Source organism: Prionailurus viverrinus, chromosome C2, assembly GCF_022837055.1.
Source record: "Prionailurus viverrinus isolate Anna chromosome C2, UM_Priviv_1.0, whole genome shotgun sequence".
Classification (NCBI taxonomy): Eukaryota; Metazoa; Chordata; class Mammalia; order Carnivora; family Felidae; genus Prionailurus; species Prionailurus viverrinus.
In genome coordinates, this window is record NC_062569.1 from 116,876,881 (window position 1) to 116,888,772 (window position 11,892).

General features: G+C 37.0%; 2 non-coding genes across 2 annotated transcripts; both read left to right on the forward strand.

The window, feature by feature from the left end:
- The first annotated feature begins 9,852 nt into the window (after positions 1 to 9,852).
- On the forward strand, positions 9,853 to 9,932 carry LOC125175886 (small nucleolar RNA U2-19). Its single transcript, XR_007156046.1, has one exon. It is a non-coding gene; the product is annotated as a small nucleolar RNA U2-19 (small nucleolar RNA).
- A 179-nt stretch (positions 9,933 to 10,111) lies between these two features.
- LOC125175885 (small nucleolar RNA U2-30) lies at positions 10,112 to 10,180 on the forward strand. Its single transcript, XR_007156045.1, has one exon. It is a non-coding gene; the product is annotated as a small nucleolar RNA U2-30 (small nucleolar RNA).
- The last annotated feature ends 1,712 nt before the right edge of the window (positions 10,181 to 11,892 follow it).

The following is an 11,892-nucleotide window of genomic DNA, read 5'->3' on the forward strand; positions in this document are numbered from 1 at the left end:
AGATGCAAAGGTTAAGGGGGCAGTTGAAGCTAAGGAAAGAAATGTGAGCCAGCTATATAATTGTGTAAGTCACCAGTACACAGAATTTATAGCCTGGAGATTGCATAAGATCAAGAGAGGAGAAACCAGCAAAAGAAATTGAGTAGGAATGGACAAAAAGGTAGGAAGAAGGCTAGATAAGTCACATATGTTGGGACCTAAGTGAAGACAGTACTTTAAGAAGTAGAGATATATCAGATGTTGAGATTGGAGAGCTATGTGTTCGACTTGTTAGCACATTCTGGTTGGCTTCTCTTTCATGCATTCTTTGGATGAGTGATGTTGAACTGTAGCTGTTTATGTTTGATGACCCACTGAATGAGTAAACATACCAGGCTTGAAAATAGTGGCTGAATGAGTTAGCTAACCAAGAAAATTTTCTACTAAGAATGTTTTGGATTAAGGCATTCAATACTACTGAACAAATATTTCAAGTTGTCTGGAGATCAGAAATATGAATGAGATGTAACCATTATCCTTCGGGAACTCACATACTAATAGAATTCATTAAAGGCAATGCACAAATAATGTAAACATAAAATGTAATCAGTATGAATCTTAATCCACAAAATTCAGGTGCACAAGAAATGTAAATTTGTTTATTTTTCAATACTTCAACTTAATTTTGTATCTTGGGTCCCCATTTGATCAGGTGATAAAAATAAATTCTTAATCAGGTCAAAACAATTTCCTTTATTATAGGGGTTTTGTCATAAATCTAGGGTTTGTTTGTTTTGATTTTTGTTTTAGTTTGCTTGTTTGTTTTTTTTCAGAGAGAGAGAGAGAGCCATCAGGGGAGGGGCAGAGAGGGAGAGAGAGGATCCCAAGCAGGGATGCTGAGGCTCGAACTCATGAACTATGAGATCATGACCTAAGGTGAAACCAAGAGTCAGTAACTTAACTGACTGAGTCACCCAGGTGCCCCAATCTAGGGTTCTTATGTAATGACTTGGTATCAAGAATGAGGGGATGAGATTGGGCTCCTTCCTCAGGAGCTCTTCCTGTCTGCACCCTCTGAGATCCATATGTTCCCATCTAATTCTCAGACACTGACCCAGGCAGGTTGCCTCTGCATTTTCTCATGTTCCCTCCTTTATGAACTCTCCAGGTCTGGCTTTCTATTACTTATGCAGTCTCCAGGAGGCACAGCAAGTCATCAGATGCCCTCCCTCACTGGTATGGGTTGTGAGAAATTCTGTGGCTTCTAAGGCTTATCTTAGACCTGACACTCTAGCCTGGTTTTTTTTTTTTTTTTTTTTTTTTTGCTTCCACATGATTTTGGGAACAATGTGGAGGACTGGATCATGGGACTTGTTTGAGTACTCACTGAGAAAGAGGAAATGGACCTCGCTCTGAGATCTTGGATCTATGCCTACACATTTTTCAAGCACAGGGAGAGGGACAGAACACAGGGGCCCACCATACATAAATGTTCTTGCTTATCCTCTGATTATCTCTTCCTTCTCAGTCCAGTTAGATTTTATTGAATTGATGAACATGGAAAATACTGATACTGGCTATCATGTTTTCTTACAATTCCATTGTTTGTTTGTTTGTTTGTTTGGTTGTTTGTTTTAAACCTTAAGCTTTGGAGGGGCACCTGAGTGGCTCAGTCGGTTAAGTGTCCGACTTTGGCTCAAGTCATGATCTCATGGTTTGTGAGTTCAAGCCCTGCATCAGGTTCTATGCTGACAGCTCAAAGTCTGAAGCACACTTAAGATAATCTCTCTCTCTCTCTCTCTCTCTCTCTCTCTCTCTCTCTCTCTCTACCCCTTCCCTGCTCATGCTCTGTACTCTCTCTTTCTCAAGAATAAAGAAACATTAAAAAAAACAATCTAAAAAAAACAAAACCTTCTGCTTTGGAAAGTCTAAAAGGCCTTTCTCCTAACAAAGAGTTTCGGAGGTCCTTTCAGAAGTTGTTTATTCTAGGGGTGCCTGGGTGGCGCAGTCGGTTAAGCGTCCGACTTCAGCCAGGTCACGATCTCGCCGTCCGTGAGTTCGAGCCCCGCGTCAGGCTCTGGGCTCATGGCTCAGAGCCTGGAGCCTGTTTCCGATTCTGTGTCTCCCTCTCTCTCTGCCCCTCCCCCGTTCATGCTCTGTCTCTCTCTGTCCCAAAAATAAATAAACGTTGAAAAAAAAAATTTAAAAAAAAAAAGAAGTTGTTTATTCTTTTCCCTTTTAATTTATGATATTGGTCATACCCATTCCCTGAAACATTAATGTGGGATATTATAGCTGCCTTCTCTAGGATAGGAAAAAAAAAAGGTCATGGACTAGAAAGAACTACAGTTAATATCTCAAAGTATTATCCTACTTATTTTTTTCTACTAGTAAATATTTGCATCCTTGAAAAAAAAGTTGTTTTTATTTCAAAGTCCCTTCCATGCTAAGAAGATAGGAGCTTAGTTGAATTTGTTTCTCCATAATCTTACCTCCTACACACAAACAGCCAAGGGAACCATTTTCACCAGGTTGTCCAAGATTGGGTGATAAGATTGAAAGTTGGATGAAGTTTTCACCTCACTCTACTAAGGTCTTGGGAGATAATAGCAAATATATATACTGGTCTCTACCCGTGGTTCCTGGCACAGGGCTCCCAAGACTCTTGTAAATTCATTAATGACAATAGCACTTGGTGCATCGTTGTTGTTATTGTTGTTTTTAATGAGTCTACTCTGAGTAGGGTCCTGGATGGGAGCTGATCACCAGAAAGATGAAGCCATGATTAGAACTTTGGAATTTTCAGTAGCATCACACACACACACACACACACACACACACACACACACACTCTCTCACTTCTCAATACATGGGAGAGGAATGGAGTTAATGATGTGTCATGCTTACATGAGGAAGCCTCCATAAAAATCCCAATAGTACAGGGTTCAAAGAACTTCCAGGTTAGTGAACACGTATGAAGAGAATGATGCACCTCAACTGTATGGGTACAGAAACTCCTGTACTTGGGACCCTTCCAGACCTCATTTAACATATCTCTTCATCTCTTCATCTGGCTTTTCTTCTGTATCCTTTATCATATCCTTTATCATATCCTCTTCTGTATCCTTTATCACATCCTTTAATAAACTGGTAAACCTAAATATATATTTCCCTGAGTTCTGTGAGCATCTCTAGAAAATAATCAAATCCAAGGGGAGGAACTCATGGGAACTTCCAATTTGTAGCCAAGTTGGACAGAAGTTGTGAATAACCTGGGAACCTACTACTTAAGTTGTCATCTGAAGTGGGAAGCTATCTGGTGAGACTGAGCCTTTAACCTGTGGTATCTGATGCTATCTCCAGGTAGACAGAATTGTTTTGTGTGGGGAAAACCCCCAGCACATTTGGTGACCAGAAGTAAAGTAAGGTAAAGTGCTGTTATGAGGTGTAAAGAAGGCACACAGGAGATGAAGGACTGGGCAGTTTTTCTAATACAGGTCTCCACTCACTGTGTCAGCAAACTCTCTCCAGTCTTAATTTTATTCTCCCCCATCCACAAAAGCCAGGCCACTGTTGTAGGTAGAACTTCACTACTTCCTGTTACCATGGTTAGCTGGGACTAGCCTCTAAGAAACTTCATGCTCTAGTGCAATGATGGTTCTCAATTGTCTTTGCCTAAAGTCAGTACCATGAATTGGCTTCCGACACCAATCTCGATCCATGCCTTCTAATAGAGCTGCGTCCAGCACCTGACCTTTGGCTACCTAACATAGAAAGAAAATGGTTTCCTGACTAGGTTTTTGCAAGACCATAGTTGAGTCTCCCACTCTGGATTGCTCCTGTGACTCCTCAAGTCCATCTTAGCTTCCACATAACCAGCAGTGAACAGATACTCTTTATAGATTTAGTCCACCAGCAAATTGTTTGATTCTCTTATAGGCGAGGCAGAAAGAAGGGTGTCTGGGAAGCTTGTAAATACTCTTCTTAAAGTGTTTCCTCTGCAGGACTGAGGCCTCCTACATTTATTGGGGATTAAAAAGCTTCTATAACTCACTAGCAGAAATTATACAAGTGAGAAGAATCTAGTTAAAACTACCTCTAGAGTTGGTACTGTTTCCCATTTCTTAGCTCTTTTCCCCTTTACAAAAATAAAAGAGCACAGTAGCTGAAAATTAAGCTGGATTAAAGTAGCTAAAATAATATACTTAGAAAATCCATTTTATTTATAGGAAAATGTCTTCTGAGAGGACACATTGATTTTTATTCTATTTTACATGTCTAAAAATTATCCAATTCTAGGATTAAGGAACTTAAAAATTCGTTGATTCTAATTAATCAGAACATTTTCTTTCACTTAGTTCTGGAAACCCATAAAAAGTTATTAGCTGTCAGCAGCTTTAATGCCAGTTTATTAGAGGCTCTGACTTGGTGCCTGCTGGTAGTTATTGTGAAGGCTGAAAGGTTAACAAGAACGGGCTGCTACCAACCTCGTTGCCAGGTGTTTTTCCCTGCAGTTAATGGACCTGAGCCAATTGAAATTATCACTCTAGAACTAGTCACAGACACTCTTAATCTTTGCATAGAAACATTGGTAGAGGGAAAAAAGGCTGGAATTTGTATTGTTGTTTTTCACCATCATCACATTTGGAACAATTAATATAAAGTATAGCTAATCTTCTACTTGTAAATGAAGGCCTGACAAATCCAAAAAGAAAGAAACCTTTTAAAATCATATGCGTGTATAACATGTTCCATTAAAATAATGATAGTCCCTTCAATGAAACAATGTCTTGTAAAAAGTATTGCACTTTTTTTGAGGCATGGTGGTTAAGGGCAACATAGGTATTAACATGTCTAGTTTTTTTTTTGTTTTTTTTTTTTAATTGCTGGGTTTATAAATCTGAACAGTTGTAATGAAATAACAAGAATCAACCAGATGGAACTGAAGCCAGTCACTGTGGGTTTTTGAGACATGCATGCTGTTTGGGGGGATTGAATAAGTACTTACCAATCCAAAACAGAGCAGATGGCAATGCCAACAGGTAAGCACTTGCTTTATCTTCCAGATATTGTGGTTCACTGAATATCCCTATTTATTTTGGGAACTTTAGCACATCTGTAAATCAGATGAAAGACAAACAGAGGTGACTGAGAAAGACTTGAATGAATTCTGGAATTCTAGGACTTTCACACTGTCAGATGCAGACAGAAAGAATCTCATCGTCTGCCAATCTTTAGGAATCATGTAGAATTTTAGGTAGCAGCAGCTGAAATTAAAGACTTAGCTGAATAAAATACAAGAGAAGAAAATGCTATTATTGCATGAAATCCAAAATTAAATAAGTGGGAACAAGAGTAAGAAGAATGGAAGTGAACTACATATAACAGAAGTGAAAATGCTCATATCCAATGTCCACACGAACACTGTGTTCATCTAGTGCAAAGACCTTGGTTTCTAAATACCATTCTCCACATAAAGGAACCAGAGTTCCTTGGAAAAATGGCTGAGGCAGAGAAAACCACTGGTGAATTTAAATGTTCTTACAGTGTCAGAAAGCAAGAAAGTACTCAATGATTAATGGGGACATAACAAAAAAACCATAAGAACTAGCTTCAAAGATCCAACTGGTCAAATTTGGGACAATTGGAACATTTTTTTAAAAGGAAATAAATTATAACATTGCATTAAAAAAGGGTAAATAAAAATGTATGGGGGAGGGAGAGGAAAAAAAAACTCTTTGTAACAAAAGAATGTTAGCTATTATGTGTAGAAGGAATGATAAAAATAAAATCATCACTTTGCAAACAACAGTGTAGGAATTGATTTAGGCAAGAATCACCAAATGATGCTAAAAACCACAGGGTGAACGGATTGCCACATTCTCAAAGTTTCACCTAACATATGATTTATTGATACAAAGGACAAATAAAGGTATTTTTACAATAGTGAAAGTGTCTTAACCAAGGGATTAAAGTAAGCATCACCTGTAATGCCTCAAATTAGCATTATGTATCTTTTGATAAGATGCAAGGGGAAGTATGCAAACCACCTATGGCTACGTGCAAAAAAATTTAACCTGAAAGTAGTGGTGAGAAAACAAGTTCATACTGTAGAATATTGCACAAAACAATTGCCTTGGATTTGACAAACTTGTCAAGTTTGTAAAAGAAAAAAAATAAAATAAAATAAAAACAGAGAAAAGAAAAGAAGAGGCAAAGGAATGGATATAGATTAAAGGAGACAAGACAATTTAATGCAACTTGTGATCCTTGAATAGATATAAATAAACAAACAAACAAATAAATAAATAATAAAAGCCACATTAACACAACTTATTAAGAACACACATGGGACAAATGGAGAAATTTTTTTTTTTTTTTTTTTTTTTTTTTTCAACGTTTATTTATTTTTGGGACAGAGAGAGACAGAGCATGAACGGGGGAGGGGCAGAGAGAGAGGGAGACACAGAATCAGAAACAAGCTCCAGGCTCTGAGCCATCAGCCCAGAGCCCGACGCGGGGCTCGAACTCACAGACCGCGAGATCGTGACCTGGCTGAAGTCAGACGCTTAACCGACTGCGCCACCCAGGCGCCCCACAAATGGAGAAATTTTAATGAAACTGTTTATTAGATATTATTGTGCTCATATGCAAAGTCCTAGATATGAAAATAATATTGTGTTCATATAAAAAGAAGTCCTTGTTCTTATGGGGCACCTGGGTGGCTCAGTTGGTTGAGTATCCAGCTTTGGCTCAGGTCGTGATCTCACAGATCATGAGTTCGAGCCCTGTGTCAGTCTCTATGCTGACAGCTCGTAGCCTGGAGCCTGCTTTGGGTTCTGTGTCTCCCTCTCTCTCTGCCCCTAACTCACTCACATTCTGTCTCTGTCTCTCTCAAAAATAAATAAACATTTAAATTTTTTTTTAAAAAAGAAGTCCTTGTTCTTATGACATACATGTTGAAGCATTTAGACTAAAACATCATTATGTTTGCAACTTAATTTCAAATATCTCAGCAAAAAAGACATAAAGATAAAATGGATATATTGATAGATTTTTCTTTTTTTTTTTTTTTTTTTTTTTTTTGAGAAACAGAGACAGTGTGTGAACAGGGGAGGGGCAAAGAGAGAGGGAGATACTAAATCTGAAGCAGGTTCCAGGCTCTGAGCTGTCAGCACAGAGCCCGATGTGGGGCTCGAACTCACAAACTGTGAGATCATGACCTGAGCTGAAGTCGGACACTTAACAGACTGAGCCACCCAGGCTCCCCTATATTGATAGAATTTTTAAAGCAAATGTAACAAAAATGATAAAAATTAGAACTTCTAAGGGAAAGATATATGGGTGCCCATTATACTATTCTTTTAACTTTTTATAGGATTTAACTTTTTTTTTTATTTAGAAAAGATAATGCTCATTTCTAAGCAGCTCAATGCAGTGGTTGAGGAAACCCCTGAAATCCCAAACAGATAATAATGTCTCTTGGCAGCTATGTCAACAGATCTTCTGCAAGTTCCCACTGGTACATAATGCTACTTGGTCATCACAGGCCACCAACAATGGGCAAAATAAAAACACAATGTAAATAATATCAGATAAGAAAGTTTCATTTCCATTCAAGTCACATCTGGCTTTCCTTGAGAGCATGGCAGTTAAGTGACCAAAATTCGTTGTTAGGCACAAGAGACTGTATAGAACTTCTTGGAATTGATGACAGTCAATCTGTTAAAACTGGTGGTAGGTTTCCCTAATGAACACCGCAATTTCTACATAAAATTAAATAAAAAATTTAAACAAAAAACAAAAACTTTGCTTAAACTGTTAAGCCTGCTAAGTCAAACTGACCCACCATACCACTCTAAAGCTTCTGAAAAGTAAGTTGCCTTTTTTTTTTGTCAACATGGAGAATTGAAGTTACTTGATGGTTTAGAAAATTATTCATTCATTCAACAAATATTGATTGAGCAGTGTTATAGGTGCAACAAGACAGAAATAAGCAAATATGTAATATAATGTCAGTGCTATAAGGGGAAAAAAAGAAAGCAGTGTCCGGAAGGAAAAGGATGGCAAGGAAATAAAAAAATAATAATTTTTGGTAGGGTGGTCAGACAATGCCTATAGAGATGAAGAATTGAAGACATAGTGAATGTCCAGGAAATAATTTATAGTCCAATTTGGCCTTGCATAGCATACATATGTAAGAAGTTGGATTTAAGGCTGACAATAATGTTGGGGCTAGGGCTGAGAAGCCTTGAATACCAAGCTAAGTTGTTTAGACTTTATACAATGAGAAATAAATGAAATGAAATGATGTAATCAGTGTTGTGCTCTTATTTTTTTCCCAAAGAATTTGATACTGTATATTAAAGTTTTGTAAATTCAATTTCTTCAAACCTCAAGGAAAAAGCAATTTAATTTTCTTTACAGCCATATTCTATCAATTGCCCTAAAGGAAAATGTGCATATTTTAGTCAACTCTCAATTATCTGTACAACATGGAAGCACTGTCAAGAAAGGAGCCCAAAATTTGTGTCAAAGCCACACTGTGAGATTGAGACCATGATCTGATTTCCTGAAGCAACCAAAATTGTATGAGGAGCAGTTTCATTAAAATGTTCCTCTGGACAGCAAGCAAATAGAGAAACCTGACACTATGAGGAGTTACCCTGCTGCTCATGAATGTTTGTTTTGTTTCTACTCAATAAGCTTGTTGGGGAGGAAGAAGTTTTCTCTGCCATTCAAGATTCTTCTGGTTGGTCTAAGTTAAATTGACATCAGACAGATTAACAGGAGAAAAAATCAAATTTAATTTTGGAGATACAGGAATCCCACATATACGAAAGATTCAAAAACAGAAAAGTAAAATGAGGTATATTTACGTATGCCATCCTGAACCAAGGATAAGGGGGCAGAGGTGTGGGACTTCAAAAGGAAGAAAAGGAATTCACAAGAGATGAAAAAGACTAAATGTTTGGCAAACAAACGTTTACTGGGCCATACAGAAACAATGAGACATACAGAGAAATTTTAACAAATAGACTCTATGCTAAATTCCTTCCTGTCTACCACCTCTTTTCATATTATAATGTAGTTATCTATAGTGATAGCTCTATTTCTAGAGCCGGTCCTCCATCTAAATTCCTTTAGGCAGTTAAGGAAAAAGTCAAAGTTTTCTCCTGAGTTTTTGGTTCTTGATTGTCCTCAGCTCAAAATAATCTGCATGTCAAAGTGGCACATCTTGGGGCAATTCATTCTAAACTCCTACCAGCTAATCTTTGATCTTGTGTCACAAGTGTCTCAGTCAACCAGGGTAAATCCAGATGAAGGTGATACAAAACAGATTACATATTTTCAATAGAAAGATTAACATGGAACACAGATGATCCATGTATAGTCAACAATGCAAAACACTGAAATTATACTACAGAGTATCAACAAATATCCACACTTCAATACTTTGGAAATGAATGAAGATAATAAATAGAATTATTTTAAATTACTCAGGCATTAGCTCTTCCTCTGTATTTCATTACTTATTCATTTATTTGTTCACCAAACATTCACTGGAGTACCAGACAGGCCAAAGGCATTGCTGTGAACTGTGAGGAGCAATGTCCATAATTATTTCCACTTTCCTAGTAGCAATCTGTTATAATTCAATGTAGCTTTATAATTTTAAAATTAGAGCCTTAAATTTGGATAGCTGTACAATCTAAATTTCTCTAGCATTGTCTTATATGTTGAGGCTCTAGACTTATAAGGTTTCCATTCATAAGTTATGTGGTATTGGACAAGTTAAATATCTGTCTGGGGATCATTTTCTCATCTGTGAAATAAAAATAGTTCTCTCTGAGATTTGCTCTTACTGAAGTGAATCAATGATGAAAATAGACAATTCTGAGCATCAGAAGACCTTCTAATTTACCTGATGCATGATCCCTATAGTTCTGAAAAGCAAAAAAAAAAAAAAAAGTAATTTAGAAAAATAAGGGCTTACATCTGAGTGTGTGTGTGTGTGTGTGTGTGTGTGTGTGTGTGTGTGTGTGTGTATAAAGATGACAGTGTATAACTGAGGACTTGATGAATGAGATTGGGGTGAGTATGGAAGGGATATGAAAGACTAATCATTTCTGAGCAATGATGGAAGATTTTACTACTGACATTTACAACTATGAATGTTTCTACACTTGATCTGAGCTCAAGAAAAACAAAATAAGTGCATATATTCCATAAGGTTGCTGAGAAAACTGAGATTAGGCTTATGAAATACTTAGAGTCTAGCACTTAGCAATAACTCAGTCAATGTTTACTGATGACTATTATTTGTAATTATTATCATTAGAATAAATGATGAAATTATTAAAAGTATTATTAGAAGCTCAGAATAAAGTCTTAAATATTTTTATTATGCTAAAAACACAGAGATTCAATATGTATGTGTTTGCCTTGTACCAAGAAGGAAAAGAAAACAGAACCATGTTACAAATTACAATATAATATCATGTATTTATAGCTTCAAGATACAAACAGGAGTAGTAGTTATTAAACTGATGGGGACAAGAGGGACTTGTAATGCCTAATTACCCCTCCCTTTGGGATTAGCATAAAGTCACTTTTCCTGATCATTAGAGGGTACAGGTTCACCCATAAGTATGGACCAAATGAATAATGAACAGATCCACTGACAGACACCTTGAGAAATAAGATAATTCAGATGGTCAAGCCTGACATCTGAGGCACAGAATTCACTTTATAAACTCATCATAGTTGTGTTAGCAATAAAATCTCACACCTGTTTTTTTAATTTTTTTTTTCCCTTGGTGGTGCCATCAGTTATTGTAGGTGATTTTTCCCCCATGTATTTGATATCCACAGGGCAAATGTTTTCACCCTGCTCAGTGAACTGTGCTAAAACGTCTTTCTGAAACCCTTCATTATTACCTTTGAAGGGATATAGGTCTTTAAAATCTCTTTACAGAGAACTTATACAGGGGAAAAAAGCATTCTCATCCTCCCCCGCCCCCAAACACACACACACACACATACACACACACACACACACACACACACACACACACACACACGACCATTATAAGCCCCCACTGGGTATATACTATCATCTCATAATTAACAAAAACAGTGCCTTATACTTGCCTTTTTCTCACTTCCATAAAGCTGCTGGTTCTTGAATTTTCCAATACACTGAGGAGAATTTTAAAGCTATTAGTGAATTGTGGAGAAATATTGGTCTTAAGGTGCTGTGTTTTGTTTGTTTCTTTTTTTAATTGTCTTATTTGTATTTTAAAAAGTTTAAATACAGAATATATGGCACTGTAGTCACAGGTTAGAACAAGTTGCTTCTGGGGAACTTCTTCAGTTTCATCATCTTTTCCAACCTCACACTATTCCAGACCATCAGGAAAATTAGAGTATTTACGCCAGACACCCCTGACCTTAACATGTATTTCCTTTCCTTCTCCTGAAACCATTTGCCTGGGACTTTATCCTGAAGTTTTTAACAGATAAATGGGGAAAACCCAACTGTACATTTCCAACACCTATCTGATTGTTATATTCTGTACTCATTCTAGAATCATCACATGTTAGGATGGGAAGTTAGACACTCTCCTAAACATAGATGGCAAATGGAAATCCATTTTCATGGTTGGGAGCAAATTATTCAGATTCAGATACCAACACCAGTCCCAGTAAACTAGTAACCCCCAACTAAACCCCAGTAAACCCCAAGCTAAGTAAACCTGTACCAGGTAGCCACCTTCCCTGACTTCATTTATTTATCTATAAAATGGGGATAAAAATATCTCATAAGATTGTTGTGAGGATAAATGTGATAATTTATTTTTAAATGTGTTAACTATTGTGATGCCTGGCATTTAGTAAGCATTCACTAAT